This window comes from Carlito syrichta, unplaced genomic scaffold (genome assembly GCF_000164805.1).
Source record: "Carlito syrichta isolate Samal-C Ts95f unplaced genomic scaffold, Tarsius_syrichta-2.0.1 Scaffold307206, whole genome shotgun sequence".
In the NCBI taxonomy this organism is placed as follows: domain Eukaryota; kingdom Metazoa; phylum Chordata; class Mammalia; order Primates; family Tarsiidae; genus Carlito; species Carlito syrichta.
The window spans coordinates 648,908-672,013 of NW_007251302.1; the positions used below are offsets into that span (position 1 = coordinate 648,908).

General features: G+C 38.9%; 1 protein-coding gene across 1 annotated transcript in view; it reads right to left on the reverse strand.

Annotated features, from left to right (window-relative positions):
- Positions 1 to 23,106, reverse strand: part of AMPH (amphiphysin) — a 267,405-nt gene that overhangs the window by 168,635 nt on the left and 75,664 nt on the right. The window contains exon 4 of the mRNA XM_021715589.1: positions 1,459 to 1,539. The gene's annotated coding sequence lies outside the window, so the exon portion shown is untranslated. The remainder of the gene's footprint in view (positions 1 to 1,458; positions 1,540 to 23,106) is intronic.

Genomic DNA, 23,106 nt, shown 5'->3' on the forward strand with positions numbered 1-23,106 from the left:
TTAAGGGATCCAACAGCAAGTAACCAAGGGAACTGAAAGTAGCTGATGTTCACACCAGTCAATTCTGCTACTTATTAGCAGCTCTGGTAAGAGAGAGGAAATAGAAAAGGAAAAAAGTAACCCTCTGGGGAGGAAATGCTGAAGTCAGATTTTGTTCTTCCTGCTGGATTTCTATAATCCTTGCTTTCCCAAGTACTCATAATCATGGAGAATTCTGAGTTTATTGTAGAGAAGTTGACCCTACTCCCTGTTGCTCTACCTTTACTTTGCTCCTTTCTCCATGTCTTAATTAAGTCGTTTATGAAATTTGGAGCACAAAACTACACCAATTGGCAGTCCAATGGACAAAAGAGAGTATGTGCAGACCCTTCTTCCACATTCTCAGTCTCACACAAACCACCTTTTAGGAAAAGAGGTTTGGGATCACGAAGAAAAACAGTTGTTGGAATAAAATAAAACTAAGCCCCAAGCAGAGTTCTAACATACACCTTTCTGAAACCACATCAAAATGTCATGAAAGAGAGAGAAGAACCCAAGAGTAAATAACTAACTACCTCCATGGAGATACATGAGACAGGAAAATGAAATTTTAAATTGTAGAGTATGAATCCTCAGATAGGGAAAATTATAAACACGAACCACTTCTTCAGACTAAATCCCACCTTTTACAGCAAATATTGGGGACTTCTTTGCAAAGTAACATGGCATTCATTGAGAAGTTTTCAATGCTTTCTGAAGAGTGATATTCTAGTCAATTATCCAATCCTTAGAAATCAAAACAGAAAAGTTTAAAAATCATTTTTTATCCATGTGTCCATGTCGGTTCACCAAAGAACAAACATCACAAATCGTGTTTTTTAACCTTTTGTTTCCATTAGCACCTCCTCTGTGGAATATTTTTAGAAATTTTTTTCTAATTGCACCTTCATGAAATTTTAATACCATAGATATGCTATACATCTATTCATTTAATGTTATGCTTATCTATGTTTCATACGTGAAAATTGGTACTTCATAGGTGAATTGGTACTTCACCTATGAAGTACCAATTTTCACCCCTTTGTGGGAGATATAATTTCTGCTGAGAATGCACGATCTTGAAGCATGCAACAATTGAGGTCATCTTGCCAGAAGTACTGAATATTGCTTCTCTAATAGTCAGTGGAATACAAATCATGAAAAAATCATCTTTCCTATAGATCAGTCAGCTGTATTGAAGAGGTCCAAAATAGTAAAGTCCTTATCTCCTTAGAGATTACACCCCAAACCATTCCTGCAATGCCTATAGACTTTTCCCCCGTCTTCCACAAGAAATTCCACAAAATTAGCAAGTGTTACTTTCAAGTTAATGCCGACTGCATCTGTTCTTTCTTCAATCTTGGTGCATTTTGCTTATATACTAAAACACAACCACAGTTAAAACATTCCGCAATACCCAAACCAGATTAATGAACTCACTTCTTGACGTTTGAAGTTCTGGACATATTCTTCAAACTGTTCGTCTTTTGTCTCATCAGCTTTTCCAAGCTTCTGGAGGACCTAATTTGTGAATAAAACAAAATGGTTTGATTTAGTAATAATTTTGAAAGGAAGACGTGCCTTTTCAGTTAATACACAGAGTAAGGCTGTTGTTTTGGCCTGAGGAGTCTGAAGAGACTCCACTCTGAGCACTGCTGGTTTTTCTGTCTGGAAGCATCGTGGCTTTGGAGTTGAACAGATCTGGATTTTAATGACAGGTCTGCCACTCACAGGCTGTGTGGCTTTGAGCAAGTGTTATGCAACATTCCATTTATTTATTTATGGAGCTGTGCATGACTTAAACAAGCTATGTCCTCTTGTCTTTTTTTTGTCCAAAGCACCTGGTGCAAGACGATGTATAGTATCTCCTCAATTGTTTGTTCAACAGTGAGTCACAGCTATTTGATTAAAGTATTTGTCTACTTCATAGGGGCAATATTAGAATTATTGGAGCCAGGCAGATGGTAAGTTCTCTTCCACCATCTTCTAGTACTCCCTCCAATTCGGTAAACCCTCAGAAAGGCTGTGGGATACACAACCTAACCTCTGGTCATCAAGAAACACAAAGACAGATAAGGCCCCAGCACTTAATCCTAAAAAGTGCATAATCTGGTAGAATAGACAAGGAGGTCCACAAATAACAAATTAAAGACAAGGTATTACAAACAATATGAGAGGAAAGCAAAATGTTACTAGTAATATAGGGGTGAAGTCCTCATGGAATGCTCTGTAAAGTTTCCAGCAGACAAGAATGTGGCAAACTACGTTCCAGCCAAGACAGCAGCCTTAGCAAAAATCATTTGAAAAATGTGCAACTGGGCATGAGTAGTTCATTTTGCCTGGATCATAGAACTCAGTACCAGAGGAAGAGTTTTTAGAGACACAATAGAAAAATCCATTTGGGACAGAGCATGAGAGCCATAGTTGAGTTCACTATTCAATATTCCCATATCTTGTACCTAAAATACCAACTTATTCAAGAATATGAAAACTCCATAAACACTGCCTTCTAGAAATACATACACCCTATGGAACCATCAAAAACTTTATGAAATACAAACATTTGAGCATTAAAACATAATCATACAAATCACTTTCTATGACTAGGTTTTGCATCAGATTACACTCATTTGTTTCCCAAAATCAAAACTCTAACCTTGTACAGAGTTTTAACAAGGCCTTTTTTTCAAAATGTATTCCAATTTACATATAAAATTATATGTCTTTATTATGTATACCATGATATTCTGAAGTATATGTACATTGTGAAATAGTTACATTTAGCTCATTAACAAATGCATTACTGCATATAGGTAGCTGTCATTTTCGTGATGACAACACTTATTCACTCTCTTATCATTTTTCAAAAATCCAATAATCATTAACTATAGTCACCATGCTGTTCAAGATCCCTTAAGCTTATTTCTCCTATCTAGCTGTAAATATGTATCCTGACTTTTTTTTTTTTTTGATAAAAAAGATGAAGTCTCTCTCTGTTGCCCAGGATGGAGTGCAGAATGGCATAATCAAGGCTCACTACAATCCTGAATTCTTGCACTCAAGTGATCCTCCTGCCTCAGCCTCCTTATTAGCTGGCATTACAGGCATGAGCCACCACACACAGCCATTCAGGCCTTTTAATGCAAGGATGGAGTGAGAAAAAATCACCTAAAACTTGGAAAGAGGCAAAAGAGATCACTGGCTGTTCTTCAGTGCAGTGCTTAGTTGGCACTTTTGATTGGCTTCCTTTTGACTGGGCTCTTTATAGTTTTGTAGAAACAGGGGTTAACTTGAAGATTTTTGTCAAGCAGAGATGCAAATAGTTTCTGTCCAGAAAAGATAACCTCAAAGATAGTTCCTGAGCCTACAGGTAAGTCACTAAGAAGCAATAACTTCTCATCTGATGGCGGCAGTTCACAAAGGCCCAGGGAGTCTGCCAATCTCTTCTGAGCAAACTGCAACAGTCTAAACCTCAGTTCTACAAATATATATGTGAGTTTTGGAAGGGAAGATCTCTACAGCTTTATAGAACAGTGGACAAACACTTTTGTTCCAAGGAATGGGAGAAAAGAAAGGGACAAATGTTTAATGAGCACCCATCATGTGCCTGAAACTACAGAATGTGATTTCCAAGTTACCTCTAGCGCTCTCACAACACTCCCATCTAGTGCCTATTTTATCCATATGACAGCTGAGAAACTAGAATCACATAGTTGGTAAGTGACTTGTTGGAGATCCCCAGGAAAATCCCTTTCTGAGCTTTGTTACCTCTGCCACCATCATGTATAACCTTTTTCTTCTCAAGGGAAGCAAGTGGGATATATACATCATAACTGTTATTCCCCTATTCTCATTCGAGATGTCCTAAGAAAGACATGTCTTACAGGCTACATACCTACTACAGTGGAGGGGGCGCGGAGAGATCATTCACAGAACCCCTGCTTAGAGTCCTTTATTTACATTTCAGATTTCAGTTCCTTGCTTTGCATGTTTCTAAAAATTGCATTGTATAAATAAAATAGCAAAGGCAAGAACAAAAACTGCTTCTAGGTGTAAAGAGAGATTAAAGAATTCTAACTGGATGACATCATCGGTCCACACTTTCTCCTGCAAGGAAAATAACAAAGTGCCCAGATCACTCTGAGTTACAGTACATGGCACCTTGATGCTCCTGCCTTTGACATCAACAACAAAGAAGAAACAGGAAAGGCATGGGACAGGGGCAGGAGAGGATCTAGCCTTCACTAAGAACATTTTCCATGGCCATCACTACATAAGGGACTTGGTGTGTTTTATTTCATCTGATCCTCATAATAGCCTGCTCATCCTTACTTTATAGATGAATGAGCCAAGACCCAAAGAGGTCAGGCAACCTGCTCAAAACCATTCCCTTTGCAAGCTGCAGAACCTAGATTCAAATCTTCCACCCCATTCCCTACAGTGCCTTCCACACAAAGATAGTACCACCAAAGGGCTTAACCACCCAATAAAATAGATACCTATAATCCAAATCTAAATAATGAAATATAAATGCCCAACTTATCTAAATATCAAAAATTCTACCTGATCATAGGGAATAGCATCCATTATTGGTGCTGAACTATTTGACTTTCTCTCCATATATCCAATCCACCAAAACCCACAATTAGTCTTCTTACCAACAACTCCCACTTACGGTAGCTTTCTGCGTCTCTTCTTTTTTCCTGTGCATGTTTAATCTGTAACCTGAAGAACAGTAAGACCAACCTTGCTTGAAACATCAGATTCCACCAAGACCACCTCTCTTCTCATTCCCCCAATGCTGCCATATTCTGTTTTCTAGCAAACCTCTCTGGACATGTTATTTCCCTCACTTGAGTCCTAATGTTGTTTCCTGAAACACCATGATTCGAATCCTAATTTCTCATAAAGGATCCCAAACTTCATGGCATTCTTCTTATACAAGGCAGTACCCCCCCCAAAAAAATGGAATTATTTTTTGGAGTATAGGTCCCATGTAGTACAAGCTTCTCCCAGTAGGTAAGTGTTCTAGGAACCCACTGGCATCAGTATACCAGCTAGCATTGTTGTGAGAGGCTGCGTTCGGCTTCAGTGAATTTTCTTTTGGAGATATTTTCAATGTGTTTGCCCATTTCATGGCATGATCCCTTCCCTATTCACCTGATCTCATCCCAAGCAACATTTTTCTGTTTCCCCAGATGAAAAAAGTCCACAAAGGGAAACGTTTTGCTGATGTGGAAGACATGAAACACAAAATGGCAAAACACTAAAAGGCATCAGAATTGAAAAGTTCAAAAAGCACCTTGATAGATATATTGCATCAAATGGAGAGTACTTTGAAGGTGACTGGAGTTTAAACATGTAAGAATAAATACACAATTTTTTAATAAATAATTTATGGGATTTTTTCATATATCAAGGGAGGTGGCACATAGCAGAAACAGCAGAGGCTAAAAAGGGTGGTGGGAAACCTAAGTCCTTGTCCTAGGAAGGTCATTTATTGGTAGAAGGGCAAACATTTGGCACTCATTTGGCACCTTCCAACACCTTCGGCAATCTTAACTTCCCACCACATGCTATTCTATTGAATCTAGACTTGACCTCAGAAGAATTGTGCATTAAATGTACCTAAGTTGGCCTGGGTGCTGAACCCACTTGAAATCCCTAACTTAAGATATAGTTACACTTGTTAAGACTCCAAATTTTCTTTAAGCAACACTTCATTCTTACATTAACTCTTCCCACCATCTCCATCCTACAAAAATCTCTATCTCATAATTGAATCATGAAGGTTCTCAAATCCTACAGTAAGCCTCCCCAGTCCAAGCTGAGTTATCAGCAGTGCCTTCTCCCCATTTATTCTAGAAGCAAAACTCCTTGGTTATGGGCTTCTTGGTATTCCGCAATATCTAACATTTTGATTGGGCTTTACTGTGGTGTAGACACCTTTCCAAGGACTTTCGATATTGTAACCCATTTAATTCTCACAAAAACTATGGGACAGATACTATCATGCCCACTTTACAAATGACAAGAGTAAGACATTCAATAGAAGAAACTTGGTGAAGGTCACAGAACTGGTCACTGGAGGAGTCAAGATTCTAACCCAAGCAGTCTGGAGCAGTCTGACAGTTCATACACTGGCTCTAACTTTGTCAATACATTTTATTTCACTTTTATACTGCCCTTGGCTTACCTTCCAAAGAGCAGTCTCAAGGACACATGCTTTAAAGCAGAGGGGGTGGGGGGACTCCAAAATTTACACAGATCGGGTTCTTATCACATGTAATATGATAAATCAGGTGGCAATCTAGTTTAGAGGAGAAAGTACTCAGGAAATCTCTTGAAGCTGTGTTGGCAGAGCAAGCAGACTTTTAAAATTAGATTAAATGCTTCTTGGTGAGGACTGGGGGAGGACTGAGAGGATGATGGAGTCGTTTTGAAAGTCCACCTTCTGCTCTCACGGTGGCCTGTCTGATGCACCTGAGTTTGAGTCTCTATTATCACACAAGCTATGTTACTACATGGGTGTTTTGCCTCTCTGAACCTCTCCGCATCTGTAAAATGGGAACATAACACTGCCTAGTTCATAGAAATTGTTTCAAATTATTACCAAGAACATATGTAAAGTGTATAGCAGTCTCTCTGGCACATATTAAAGGTTTGCTAAATGTTAGCCACTTTTATTATCATCGCATTTTTCTTTGCTCCAAGCATGTATGCAGACATCATGCTACTAGAAATTGAGAACACACTCCTGAATCTCACTGGCATGCACTGTTAAGCACAGGCCAACAGACTTGCAACATGAACTCTGCCATACCCCCATCACTCCTGGCAAACACGGCAGCAGGTAGTAGAATCCAAGCCTATCTAATGTAGTTACAAGCCTGGAATTGCCAGCTATTCTGAAATAACTTGGATGGTCACATGTACACGTTTTCTCCCAGGAAAAGAAATAAGCATTGAAGGAGCTCATTTTCAGGCAAAGAAGACTTCCTTGATTCAACACTTCTTCTCAAGAGAGAATGTGAAGAGGGGAGTAAGAGAAGGAGTGAACTGGAAGATAGCAGTCCACCTTGCAGGCTCACTCAAGAGGATGGAAATCAAGGTCAGATGCCCAGAGAGATCCCACTCTAATGTTTCTCCAATATTTATCAGAACTGTTCTTGGTTGAAATAAAAGCATTTCGGAAGAGGAAGCAGTACCGAGGCAGTGGTGAAAACAACCACCATCGAAATGTGTAAATGATTCTTTCAGAGGAAAGTGATTTACCAGGACGTAAATAACACATTGTTCTTGCTGTGTTTAAAAAGCAGAGCAGAAAGATGATAAATAATATACTTCAGGAACAAATTGCGAAACCTGTTTCCTTGAGTAAGAACAACAACAAAAAAAACATGTATTTTGTACTAGACGTTTTCTTAGCTCACATAGATTTTCCCCTGAGATTCAATGCAGAATGTCTTAAATGAATCTAAGTATCACTATTTCCCCGTAAGCCAGAATCCATGCAGATTCCTTCAAGGAATAAATTTTTTTTGGAGAAAAAGTAATTATTCTAAGAGGAAAATGATTTTTAGTCTATTATAAAAATAATTGTTCATAAAATGTGCTAATATTCCTTCCTTTTCTCTGTTATTAGTAATGATATATATTTTTGTAAATTATATATAAACTCACACATATATTATTGATTATTCAATATCACTCAATTTCATTTCACAAACCAATACTACATATAAATAATATGATAAAGATGTTATTTATTCCTCATTGCAAATTTATAATTTTTTAAAGCTGATGGGATCCAGTAACACAAATATTAAAAGGACATATAATCACCGTATTAACTAATAATTTCCTACCACTTACATAAAAGTCTCTTTGAAAGATGGAGCAGAAAACACTGCACTTTTGGAAAAACTGGGCATTGTAACAATAGAAGAGTTGATATGCATTAAGTAACATGAAACTATGAATTTATGTAAAATATACTACAAAATAATGTTAAAAAGTCAGCAGTGGTTACTTCTGGATATTAAGATTAAGAGTGATTATTATTTTCTTCTTTATAATGCTCTATATTTTCCACGAATTTCTCAAAGGTTTTATGTTACTAAAGTAACAGCAAAAAATCATAAAAATAAATACACAGGAACTTATCATGTTATAGCCTGTATATAAGCAACATATGTATTAGATTCTAGTACAATTGAATGGATTCGATAGTAGCTGGTTAAAAGCCTCACCTCAAAAGACACCAATCAGAGATTAATATCAATTGAAAATAATATTTTCAGAGGCAGCCATTAAAGATCTATCTATGATCCAGTATCTATCTATGACCCAGTGTGATATAAAGGTATTAATAGTGACTACTTCATAGTATTGTGTGGAACTACCAAAAATACACATGAAAATACTGAACTCTGATGCCCAATATATAATTAAGGACCAACAAAGGATATCTATTATTATTACTACAGATATGATTATCTAACCCTGTTGAATAATTTCATCCATGGAATAAGCTTACATCAACAAGAAGCTGGGAAAATGTTGAAAATGGAGGATGAGAATCAGGATTCACAAAAGACCTTCTTTAAAAGAATGAAATTCAACAGGGATAACATTTAGGTCAAAACTGTGACTGTACAAGTACTACTTATGTATTCAACTTTCAACCAGAATGCAGCAGGACGGATGTTAGAAGTGCATGGTTTCTGCCCTTAAGGAGAAGTGGAGAATGACTTCAGCAGATAGTCATGAGTCAACAAAGTGCTGCGGCCGCTACATCATATAATGCGATCACAGGTTGTACTAATCAAGTTTAATAGCTACCAGGAAAGCAGTCCTGAATGTTCTTGAAGGTGGACAAGTTGGTGAACACATAGAATACACAAACAATCTGGAGCCAAATAAAGTAGCCACCAAAAAGGCAAAAACAGTTGATACCATGTGGTAAGAAGTATATGTGATATAACTTGGTATATTCCCAGGAAGAAGAGAAGACCCAGGAAAAAAGACTACAGCCATATTCAAACATTTAAAGGACCCTCATCTTAAGGAAGGATCAGATTTGATTTGCCAGAAACCAAGATCAAGGACTAGCATAAGCAGGTAAAAAGTATATAAAAACCTTTTTTCTCACAAAAAGTTATCATCGTGGTTTTCTGGAAATTAAAGAGCTTGTAGATAGAGGTAATGAGCTCACTGTCCTAGAAGTTATTTAGCTTAACCAATAGTTAGGGTGCTAGAGAAGAAACTTAGTTATCAAACAGGTGAATAGATTAAGTCATATTTCAAACACTTTCTAATTCTAGGGATCCATGAGACATTGATCATATTAGACATTTTCCCTAGAGAGGAATGCAAATCACAATGAATAGAAGGTAGAGAAGAAAGTCTTATCATGCTTAACAAGACTTGTACCAAATACTGAGTGCAGGGGCTGCAGAAAAAGCAAGTTGCATTCTAAGGACTATGATAGCACAATAGTATTAGAGCCCAGGGTGTGAGGTGTGGAACTGGGGTGAACAAGGCTGGTGTGAAAGGGAGAGGGCAGACTATGGAAAGGCTTAGTTGGCAAGACAAAGGACTTTAATTCTCTTGTATAGACCATGGAGAGCCAATGAAGTGTTACCCTGGAAGAGTCACACGATGAGGTCTGTACTCCTTGGTGGCAATGTTAAGGACAGATTAGAAGAAAACAAGACTGGATTAATGAGACCAATTAGAGGCTATTTCAATAGTTCAGGTAATAAATGGTAGGACCTGAGCTGGGAACAGGTAAAACAAATCTCTCAGAAATACAATACACAGTACTTCATGACTTATGAGTAGAAAAGGATGAAAGAAAGAGTCAAGGATGACCTCGGATTTCTGCTGGGGAGACTGTGTAGGCAGTGGTTCCTTCAAATAAAATAGATGTTGTTTTGGACATGCAAAGTTTGAGACACCTCTGTGGCATCCAGATAGAGGAATGGTAAGAAGCATGATAGGACCAAGGTTCTGAGAGATGCTCTGAGCCACAGATATCCTTTGGAAGTCACCAGAATGTGGCAGTGGTGAAGCTACTGAAATGTATAAGAAAGGCCCAAGAAAATATTGTGTGAAGAAAAAAGTAGACCAAACACAGAGCCCAGGAAAATCACAATCTCAAGCATGGGCAAAGGAAGAGCAACTTTGAAAGGAGACTGAAGAGCAAACGGTATGGTCAAATCAGAAATAAATTCACAGAAGCCACGGAAGGAGACAGTTTTAAATGCTACAGAGAACTCAAGCAAGACAGACTAAAAGACCGGAAAGTGTTCATTCGATTTAGCAACCAGAGATCCCCGAGAACCTTGCCAAGGGTTATTCAGTGGGATGGCAGGGTTGGAACAAATCAAATCACAGTAGACTGAGAAAACAGCAGGTGAGGAATGAGAGAGCAGGCACTCTGTCCAAAGATCAGGGCATGAAGAGTCAAAGAGGGACTTCTTTTAAAATAAGTGAAGCTTGACCCTGTTATAGGACAGAGAGAACTGACCACAGAAAGAAGGAGGCAAGAGCTATAAGAAAGAGAGTCAGACATCAATATAAGTCTCAAAAGGGATGGCAGTGGTGGGATCTGGGGCAGGGATGGGAGCAGAGGTCTCCTACATTTTGGCATCGGGAATGGTTTCACAGAAGACAGTTTTGTTTGTTTATTTGTTTTGTTTTTGAGTCAGAGTCTCACTCCATTGCCCAGGCTGGAGTGCAGTGGCACACTCACAGCCACTCCAGTGTCTACCTGCTGGGCTCCAGCGATCCTTCCATCTCAGTCTTCCAAGTAGCCAGAACTACAGGTGTGTACTACCATGCCCGGCTAATTTTTTATTTATTGTAGAGACGAGATCTTGCCAAGATGCCCAGGTTGGTCTCGAACCCGCGGGCTCGGGCAATCCGCTCACCTCAGCCTCCCAAAATGCTGGGATTACAGGCTGAGCCACCAAGCCCAGACGTGGAAGACAATTTTTTCATGGACACAGGTGTGAAGGGGAGACCATGAGGCATTAGATTCTCATAAGGAGTGTGCAACGTAGATCCTGACAAACCCTTGGCTAACCTGACTGAAAGCGGAGCTGCACTTGCCCACTGCTCATCTACTGCTGTGCAGCCCAATTCCTAATAGGGGTTGGGGACTGCTGGATGAGAGGAATCATCTTGCTCAGGAAGAGGCACAACTATTCCTTCCTCAGGAATACAAAGGGGGATTGCTATGAGGGCAGAGAAGTTTGCCTGTGTAGAGAAGCAAAATGTAAAGGAGTGCATACGTGGCACATCTGTCTCTCCCAGGAGGTAAAAGACCAGATCAGCAGCAGCAGCAGGGTGAGGGGATGGGAAAGATCACAGCACAAGGGAAAGGAACTGGAAAAAGGTAAGAACCAGGAACACACAACAGGACTTTGAGATGAAAATGAAGTCCCAGCTGAGGCACAAACCATGATACCCAGTCGCTTACAGCGAAGTGGTTCGTGACACTTCTCCAACACCCACAATGTGGGTGGTAAGATTGATCTCTACATAGAAAATATCTTAAGGTACCAAGGAGGGTGAAACCTTGTACTGAGACGACTAAAAGTATGTCTTTGGTCTTGCTTTATGTCACTAATATTTGACAGTGGGTTGGTAATCTAGATGACCTCTCTCATTCACCACTCCATTGACTGTATGACAACATCAACTAAACCTGAACTGTGTGGCACCATTGGCGTTACAGGAGGATTGCTATATATTCATGAATTTGACTTACAGGTTTTGACAACAACATGACACATCTTCCACCTACAGGCAAAAGAAAGAAATTTCTGTGCCTCTTACGGTTTTTGGTTTAGGATTTAGATCTTTTATCTCAAAGATAATTTCATCTACCTTGACACTTTACTGTTTTGAAACAATAGAAGTTTGTTGTTACTTTTGTTGCTGCTGTTTTTCAAATGCAAATAATGTACTATGCAGAATAATCTTTTCAAATTTCACTTCCTTTCAATGAGATTCTGAAATGGTCCCCTAGGGCTGTGTGTTCATACTCTCACCCTCACCCCAAATTAAGAAGTTCTGATCTAATCCTAAAAGACATCATGACATAGGCAAATACAAGATTGAATAGGAAGGAAAAGTAAGAATATGGTAACTTGGAATATTTCATCTTAAACCTTTTTCAGTGAGTCCTAAAGCAGTTAGTCCTCAGGTTGGGCTGACCCAATGATATGGGTCTCAAATTCTTTTCTAGAGCAATTGCCCATGTATAAAGAACCCAAGTAAAATCCCTAAAAATGTAGAACTCTTCACCATACTAGAAAGCCAAACTCCTCATCCAGTTTCAGAGCCTCATAGTCCAATTCAAATTAAATACTACTGTAGTAGTAAGAAAATAACTGTGTTCTCTTAACATTTTAAATTAGCAATGGAATACTATGCTGGCAACTTTCAAAAAAAGGGGGTTGCCATTTTAAGTCAAAGAAAAATTTCATAATCTTCCATTCCACATAGAAATAACTTCTGTTAATTGGAAGAAAAGATCAAATAATGGTCAAGTGATGGTGAGGTGTGGTCCTAAGCAAAAAAAAAAACAAAAACTAGTACTACAATCAGAAGTGGGGAAGTCACTAAGAGGAAAAGATGTAAACCACAAAAAAGTTCAAGATGAAGGCCAAGCATGGCTTGATATTGAGACAAGAATGCTGGTTAAAAGAACTTGGCAGGATCGGCCACTGGAATGCCTTGGCAAGATTCATGCATCAGATGAGGGCTCTCACTAGACATATTTCCAACTCTGGGTGACTCACTCTTGATCCAGACTCTAAACGTCAAGAAAAAAATCACACAATGTAATTAGTCTTCATTGAAGAAGGAGACACCCCTCCCTTCACAAATCCTGTGCTCACAAAAAAAAAAAAAAAAGAGCACATAGAATTACATACACATATCTAGGAGTAAACTTCAAGGGATAGCAATGGCCTCTTCTAGACGGGCCACGGAGGAGTGGTCTTCCACCTATGCACATGTCTAGATGACTCATTCATTTATCTTTCCATGTGCCAACCTACCCCTCTGCTATTCAGAGAGCATTCATCCTGTGCTTACTCTGGCATTACAACATCCCATAACTGAAGACTGGAAAGAGGTCATCAGAGAAGGTAAGTGCAGGGTAGCTGCTTGTCCTAAGGCATCCTGCTGGGCATGTACTGCCTTGCTTTCCAAACTTCAGGTTATTAGCCCTTTGATCTTTTTCTGGGTCTGTTTCAGGACATAAGGAAGTTGCTTTAATGTTCCTTAACATGAGAGAAACTAGAAGGATCACTAGAAACGCACCTTTTGCTATTCCACCTGTAGGCAGAAGATGTGTCATGTTATAGTCAAAACCTGTATATCAAATCCATGAATGTGAGCAATCTTCCTGTAATACCAACAGTGCCACACAGCTCAGATTTAGTTGGTTTTGTCAACACAGCCAATGGAGTGGTGAATGAGAGATGTCATGTAAATTATCAACCCACTATCAAATATTAGTGACATAAAGCAAGGCACAAGACATGCTTTTAGTCATTCAAGGTCCTCACATCAACCTCCAGCTTGTATTCTGGGGAATTTATTTCTGTGCCATTATGGCATGCACTTCTTACTTTGACTGATTTCAACAGTGCATTAGCCATCACGTCATCAAACCCTCTAAGGCTGGCATGAGACTTCCTGCCAATTCTGGGAAATACTTTTGGGAGAGTAAACAAGAATAGATAAGACAGAGAATGCTCACAGTCTTCTGTCCCATTTGAGCAGACTTCCGACTTTAAAAGACTGAGAATAACAGACACTGGAGAGAAATCGCATGTCTCAAACATGAGTAGGTTTACCCTAAGTGGGACAGAGGCAACTGGGAATTAGAAAGTTTTGGAGGAAAGAAAATTCAGATGCTTTGAAGGGAACAGAGATAAGTGAGAAGGGCCCCTAAAATGCCCCTAAAAGGTTGCTTTCCAACCATGCATCTACCTGCGAAGGTATCATGTTCCAGAATTCTGCCCTCTTCTGTCCTTCCCAGTTCTTTGAAGTTGAGGACATCTAGTCCTCTGACTTAAAAAAAAAAAAATCTCAGTAGGAAAAGACAGCTTGAGGATTATTGATCTAGTGAAGATAAATGGATTTTGAGCACTGGCATCTGAGGTGCTTCTCTTCCCCAGGGTCAGGTGTCTGCTCTCTTTCTTTCTGGGCTGGACCATCTTGTCTCAGAACTACTTCTCCATGAAACCTGATACCACCAGTACCCAGTTCAGAGGACAAAAATTATACCAAAATTCAGCACAAATCTGCTAAAACCTGCAGGTCATCCCCTGAGGCTTAGATGACGATTTTCCCTCTCCAGTGGCCTCATCACAAACAGAGCACTGTCACATGTCAGTATTGCACAGGAAGATATAATGAGCCTCCTACCTCATTAGATCATTTAAATTAATCCTCATGCTCCTTAGTTAGGGGAAGGGATCCTCCATTTACCACCGGCCAGATGTTTGAGAGAAAAACACCTCTGTAAAACTGGTAGCAATCTACCCAACAGAAGAACTGCTGCAAACACATGTGGCCACAGAAGCCAGGGAGGGATCTACACCCCAGAAATTCACCATGGAGCAGGTCTGTTCTTGATTGCCTAATGCAGACTCCTCAGGTGGTCCTTGTGACTGTACCAACAGAAGATGAGTCAGCAATTTGAAAACACTGACCTGACATTCAAATATTAAAGAAGATGTCAACGCAAACAGAACAAAAAGTCCACAAAACCCTACCCAGGATTTCAGCTGGGAGCTATAAATTGCCTAAGACAAGAGAGGGGATGTTGTGCTGATGGGTATGAAGGAGATGAAAAGGGAAATACTCCAGAAAAGAGAAAAAAACATGTTTTTGCTGGTCTTCCTCTTTTGAAAATCCCCCAACTCCATAAAGATCTAATTTATTAGTGATCACCTATGGAAATATAAAATATATCAAACAGAATTCTAAATGTCCTATATCTAAAGTTGTATTTAATTCTCCCAATAATCTTATGAGTTAGATACTACAATTATCCTCATTTTACTGATAACACTGAAAATTTGAGAGGCTAAGTAACTGATCTCAGTCATACAGATGGTATGGAACCAAGCTGGGATTCAAAGCAGAGGGTATGATGCCAAAGTCAGTTCCTAATCACTAGACTACAGTGCCTTAGAGACAGGAACAGAGAAAAAGAATACAGCGTGGTGGCCACACTCTTCCCTTGACAATTAATTAGTTTCCTCCATTTTATATTCCACTCCAACTAACTGTATCACATTGTGAGGACTGGTAATTTAATAACTGCTTGATCCATACTATTGTTAAGTGGAAGTCATATGACATCATTTCTATCCAAAATAGATTGCTGTATTAATTCAAATATCCTAGGGGAGGAAGGGGAGGAAGCAAGTTATACAAAATGTATGTCTTTTCCCACTCTACCATTATTTAGAGAAAGCTTTAATTGGCCTCTGATGAGTAAAAGGCCAAGGAGAACATCACCTCCTTCTAAAAACATTATAGTCCAGACCACCAAGGGTATCTCATAGGAGAAATAGGAACGGGTGCTGGAAAAGACAAAACAACCTCACTTTATTTCATAGATATCAAGACAAGATCCTCCAATGGGACAAGCGATCAACTCTCAGGGAGAACAATGCAGAGTTTAGTCTTGCCTTGGCTCTCCCTGACCTCAGCAGTACCTGTGTGCCCAGGTCCAGGTCCCTTCTCATTACACCTGTTCTGGTCCCCAGCACTAAAGGCCTTCTTGCCAATACTCATCTTCATGAGCTCCTTGCAGCCCACTCACTTTGCATCACAAAACAGATTTTCAACTAACGTTGCCAATTTCCCTCTCATTCTGGCAGCAAGCTCATTTGCCCAGGAATTGTCAATAACTAATTAGAAATCATGGGAAATATTTTTGAAAGTTTTGTTTCGCCTTGTCTATAGTCTTTCTCCTGTATTTTAAAATATACACTAAGTGGGTGAGATAGGAAAACTGAGTAAAACAACATGTTAAGGGCCTGAACTAAAATATTTTATAATGGACAGGATTAAGCACATTCTCTTTGTGGGAATTTAAAATCATTTCTTATCTGATTTTTACCCCATATTAACAGGGGACACTGTCAGAATAAGAATGCCTATCTACTTTCTACTTTGCAGCGATGTTACAAATATATGTGTCTAGAATTAAGTATTCTGCTATCCTCTTGATTTACCATGTAATAGTGTTGCCCAAAGTGTCTTCCATGGGTCAAAATCTCAGAAATTTTTATTTTAAAAAAATTTCAGGAACAAATCTGCTTGAAAAAATACCAAATACTGTATATCCTTTTATAGAGTCTCAAAGAATATTATTAAAAGATAAATAAGGAAAAATTCCAATGCACATAAAAATATGAAATGAACGTGTCAAACATTATTTTTTAACTCATTAACTGAGGAGGGTACTGGGAAGATGATACAATCAGTACCAAAAATAAATCAAAGAACCGCATTTATAGAAAATAAAGAATGATGAAATAAATATCCATAGAGGTAGAAAGTACAGGACAATAATCAATTGCACCCCACCTGAATTAATTCATAAGCCTTTCATTATTTTTTCCTATCAATATGAACATATTAAAGGTTCTAAGAAGTCTTGCATGGAAGAAGCTTGTGTAACATTATTTAACCCTGGATTTCCCACACATATTTGTTCACATGACATTCATTAACATCTTACAAAGTTACAATTACATGGAGCACAATTTGGAAAACACTTTGTTTTCTCTACATGTTACATGGACTTCTCTTGTCTTCCCTACAAAAACAGGTACAGAATTATGTATGAATCCAAAGTCTCCAGTTTATTTGTAAGGAGATTCTTCTTGTTCATGCCAGACTTCTTCAGAGAAAATAATCAAACTTTAAAAGTGAGAAGAGTTCAAACAGAAGCAGGAAAGTAACTATTGATTGATTTGCTCAGTTATAAGCCCTCTGAGCATGTGACTCTAATTTTGGAGTTTTTTTTTTTTTAAAGAAAACCATAAGTATTTAAAGAGAGCTGAAATAGCAAATGTTCTCTTTGGGAGCGAATGAAGTGATATGAAGCCACTGTCAGAGTGACAAAGAGGGCTCTTGTTTTGAACAGAGCAGATTCACATCCCAGACCTGCCCCCGAGAGTCTGTACTGGACAAGGTTTTTCATCTTTCTTTCTTTCTTTCTTTTGAAAGCAGGATTTATTGAGAGGACAGAAAAAGCTCCCATAGTGGGAGGGGACTCGGGAGGGTTCGCCCAGTTCTTCGTCTTTCTATGGCAGTTTTCTCATCCGTAAATGAAGAATCACACTAGTACCTGATTCGTAGTGTGGATCTGAAGATTAAATGATATAATACATGTAAAACTTTTGTTCCGATGCCTACCATAAGTGCTTAAAAATTTAAGTTATTGGAATTATTGATGCCCTAACACACAATATCAAGCAACCTTTAAGTACTTGAAGATACAGGTCTGTGGGTAATTCCTATAGTAAAACGTCTATCCTGAAATTCTGTGATTCTACAGCTACTCCCTAGAGGTAACTTTGCTCTCATGATAAAGACACAACTGCAGAAACAATCACACCAACGCAGCATTTCTTCAATTGGGACGGGCAGAGTGAATAACATGAAAACTGCCTGGCTGTCTTCTTTGTGGAAAACAGAAATGACCAGGGCCTCTCTCTAGACAATGAGATCTATATCTGGGGTCCAAGAACAGATTCCAAGATGCCCAGGAATGACTTGAAATTATATGGCTAACATAATATGAATGTGCCTTTTATTAGGAGGGATTCCTGGCTTCTATTAGATGAAGAATTACTGCTCTGAACTCTAAGAGACAACGTTTGTACAATGGGAAAAAAGTGTTAAAATCAAACAAAACTGGGCTCTACATGATCACTGTTAACAGCTGAACAACCTCTGCAAAATGTTTAATTTCTTTGAACCCCATTTTCCTCATCTTTAGAAATGGAAAGAATATCAACTCTGGGAAGATTAAATAAGAACATAAGCAAAGTGCCTAGCCTAACTTTAAAAAGTGTTTAATGAGGGTTAATTCATTCTCTTCACCTGGAGTTAATGTCTTCAATTTAAGTTGAAATATGAAAGAGCTAACAGGGAACTTCAATTTCATGCAATTGAGTTATTTGATCTGATGGATAAGACTCTCAAGAAAAGTTTAGTGTATTGCCAAGGTCTTCTAAGACACAGATGAGTCTTTCAGGGCTAAAGGGCCACAGTAAAGTCGATGGAACCATCTTTTTTTAGAGCATGGTGTGCTGGCAACTCTCCTTCTGCAGATCAATTCATGTCTTTGGAGAAATTCTAGAATACCAGGAACCATACACATGCCAACAACATCGCCAACAAAATCAAGAAAGTCTAGAGTGCCGGTCTAGATCCCTAGAAATCATCTTTATTTGTGACTTCTCACATCTGAGGAGTCTTTTGTAGCAGCAGGAAAGGGAATCCTTCCATGACCCTCATTCAAACCAGAAGACCAGATGCCACCATCAGATCTGCTACTTCATGTCCCCAAGTCGGGAAAATCTGCTCCTGGGGACAGAGGGCAGAATCTGGCCCTATACCAAAGACAGTTTGCTTTTTCTTCATTTAGGTTTTATTCTCAAGATAACAGTCATTTGAGGATGCAGCTTTTTGTTTTTGTCTTTGTGGAAAGAATAGTGTGACCAGAATCCTTACACCAAAGTTCCCACTGCAGTCCTGCCTGAGACTGCTGAGTGACATAAGAAAAGTCACTACCCTCTTCGAGCAAACTTTCCTGTCTTTATTAAATGGTGTCTTTTGGTAATTTGCCTCTCCTTGCCTCAAAAACATATCATAAATGAAGAAAAAGAGAAAAGTTATGGGATACTTAGCAAACGTTGGGGAAAAGGTCTGTATAATCTCAGATTGAAAGACTGAGAGATGTTCTGCACAGTTGGAAATTGGGGAACCACCAAAATTCCATAGGTTCTTAAGAGCTCCTCCAAAAGCTGTGCAATACATCCCAAACGCCAGGACTCATGATAACCAAGTATTTCAGACACAAATTTGGATTTGTGATCACACAGGTAATTTCACTGACGGTATGCCTCTTTAATGTTTATTAATCCAAAAATTAAAGTAACCTGATGAAGATACAAAGTTTATACCTATTGTAGATTAGAATGGAAGTCAACAAAACAAAAAAAAAAGTGAGAGGAGATTGCTAATAGACTGGAAAACCAAACCCTACTTCTGCTGGTTTTCTTTTTTTTTTTTTTTGAGTTGGAGTCTCACTCTGTCGCCCAGACTGGAGGCAGTGGCCACTCCCGGCCACCACAGCCTCGACCTGCTGGGCTCCAGCGATCCTTCCGCCTCAGCCTTCCAAGTAGCTGGAATTACAGGCATGTGCTACCACGCCCGGCTGATTTTTTTGATTTATTGTAGAGATGAGGTCTCGCCTGCCCAGGCGGATCTCAAACCCACGGGCTCAGGCAATCCACTCACCTCAGCCTCCCAAAGGCGCGGGATTACAGGCTGAGCCACCGAGCCCAGAGGCATGCATTTCTGTATTCTGATTTATGCCTTGATTTTCAGTTTTCTGTGGCTATTTTAATGTCTGATCAGCATGAAGTGAGTTACTAACGAAGAGAAACTATTAAACATTATTTTGCGGGAGGCCTGGGCTTCCCAAACAGGAATTTCCATGTTCTTATGGTTAACATGGATATTTTATAAAGTTGAATATAAAACCTGTATGAATTTTTAAAATAAAACGAAGCCTTCAAAAAAATATTGTGTACACAGTATGCTGTTCTGGGCTTTGTCATCAGAGTCTCTTGTTTGCTGTTTGGGAATACTGTTGGGGAATATTTTCAGAAGCACAATTTGGTGCATAAGAATTATTGCATGGTAGCTGGGTAGGAAGAATATAATTGTATTCTGGAGACCCTGAGTAATACTCCTACAATCCTTGCATATATATAAGCAGAAAGTGCTCCTAAAATAGCATTTCACTAGCTGGTCACACCATCTGTAAACAGTGGCAATCCCTTCTGTGGTGTATCCTCTGTCAGCCCCTCCAGATCTATACTCCACTCTGCTCTGTGCTCCAGGAAGCTGACCCCTAGGGAAAACATTCTGCCCTGGCCCTTTGGCTTTCCTCTGGCTTCAACCAATGGGAAGCATCAGCAAAAGTTACAAGGGCAGGGGTGGGAGAGGTTAGGGGACTGGTCGCTGGCTTTCTCCCAGCCAGTCACTACCAGCAGGAGCCTCATCCCCTTCTCTTTCAGGTGGCCTCCCTGAGATTATATCTTCTCTCTCAAAGTTTTGATAACAGCTCCCTCCCCTTCCTCCTCCCTTAGGCCTTGAGGTAAAATGTCCCCAGCAGCCTCCACTGCTGCTAGCTTCACCATCCCTTGCTGTTTCCCTTAAACCTCTCCCACGGGGAATCTGAAAATCGAATTTGGGTCTCAAAATTCCTAGCTAAAAATCTTCCAGTATCTTTTACCCCCCAACTGTGAGAAATAATGAATTAAAACATCCCAACACACTTCTAAAACAAGCATCATTGTGTGTCACAGTGTAGAAATGATCTAAAAACAAACCAGAAGAATTCACCCTACCAAAAACAATCTGCACAGTAAGCAAGTCTGAATATACTAATCCCACAACAATGAGGTTTTGCAAACTATGCAGTTGACAAAGGATAATTATCATCAAAAAGTGTTTAGTGGGATATTTTCAGCCTTCAGTTGAAGGCACCTAGAAGGGCAGAAGTTATTATCCCTTTTCAGTAATTGCAAAACTTTTATCCCAGGAGTTTATACAACATAGTTCCATCAATGTTGTTAAGATGTTAATATTCCTCCATTGGAAATTCAAGGTAATCCCCATCAAAATCCCAGTAGGCTCTTTCAAAGGAATTAACAAGCTATTTTTAAAATTCATATGGAAAAGTAAAAGATACTGAATAATCAAAACAATTTTTGGAAAAAAATGAGGAGAATTAAAGAAAAGATTTTACACCCACTCTGAGGCTCTTCAGCAACAATAAGCCAAACTTTCAGAATAGAAAACTCAAACTATGGTGACTTATTTTTGTCCTACTAAAAAGGTAGTTTCATTCAAATCCTTTGACCCTAATAACTAGTAAAGCCTGAGTATAATAAAAGAAAACAACTTAAATAGAACTTTTATTTTATGTCCATGGGGAAATCAAATCCCACATGTGGTCCTGAAGTAAAGCACAGGCTATAAGATAGAAATCAACATAGAAAAAAGTTGAGACTGTGTTTTCAAATAACTGTGTTTCTAGAACAAAACCTTTTTCTACAGATCACATTCTCATCAGATAATTACTTTAGATTCTCCATATATACTGGTTCTACACCTTGTTATATGAAATAATATAAAAGTATTTCTCTGCCTTCTGTTTAAAAGGATCCAGATATGTTTGATTTCTAAAATGCAGGCTTTTTCCTTCCACTTGTGTGTATCTGCTAAAGACCACAATTTATAATACCTAGTCATAAAATTGAAAGAATGTTGTAGTCTGATCATTATAATGTCCAGGTTAACTGAAAGGACTAATGCTTTTAAATCTTGTTATTGCATAGTTTCCAAGAATAAATTAGTCCTCTTGATGGATGTATTTAGCAATAAGTATAACTGATTCTTATTTGATGAAGTCTTTTCATCCACTGGCATTTTCTCTTCCTAAAACCCTGTCATTTAAAGTGGATCCTCACACCAGCATCAGCATCATCAGGGAGCTTGCTAGAAATACAGAATCTCTTCTACCCTAAGCCCTACAACTAAATGAAAGAACCAAAGTCATTATTCCAGGAACACTTGATGTAGATGCAGACAAAAATCAGGATAATCAGACTGAAGCTGTGGTGATCACAAGACACATCTTAAATGCTAGTTATTAAAATGAATGTATGACCTCTGTTTAGCATTTCCTCCATTTTTTTTTTTTAATTATTTTCATGGATATATTACACCGCGGTGAAGTCCAGCCTTTTAGTGTAACCATCGCCTGAATAGTGTATATAGTACCTGTGAGGTCATTTCTCATCCCTTACCCCCTCCCAACCTCCCATCTTTCCAAGTCTTCGATGTCTATTAAAGCAGAGGAATGAATAATTTCCAAATGGTTAAGTGTTTTGCATGGTTGGCTGCATTTGGTTGTTTGCAGCTTAATTTGCATTTTAATGAAGCCATCACAATTACATTTTTATAAAAAGATGATTCTGTAAATCATTCCATAGGACATGGAGTCATTCTAAATTAGTCATATTTTTGCCTCAAATATGTGAATTAAACTCGAATTTCTGGCTCAGTGAGATTCAACAACATCACATCAATGAAACAGTAACATCCATGAAGTTTTTGCTGACCATGACCCAAAATAGTAAGTCACTGCTGGCTTGCTCAAAACCCCTGATGGCTGATCCTGCCCTTTCATGTGGAAACAACAACTGAAACCAGATGAGCTGCATCTGGTTTGGGATTTCAGAACCAATGTTTCAAGCAATTCAGATTGCAAACAGGGGATTTTAACACCAGACAATCATAGTTGTAGATAAGAGCAAATCTATATGTCAGATATTCCATGATGAAATTTTACACAAAATAAGAAATGGGCTTTATCTTTGTTGAGTTACATGTATGTCATAGCACCATTAATACTAAAACAGTCTTTGCTTCTCTTTCCAAAACCTAATGAGCAATCAAATGCCCACTCAGCACTCGGCTGGAACAAGGTGCTATGTCTGCCCTATGCCCCTGTGCTGAGCATCTGCAAATATTAAGAACAGTCGCTGCTGCCTTAATTTGTCATTGTCGCAAATGTAGGTTTTCTCTCTGTCATTTACTGCCTTCCTTCCTTTTTCCTTTCGCTCCTCACCTCAAATTAAGAGTCCCCAGACTTTGTTAGCATACAATATACAACCGGCTTGGTGGCTCAGCCTGTAATCCTGCACCTTTGGGAGGCTGAGGTGAGTGGATTGC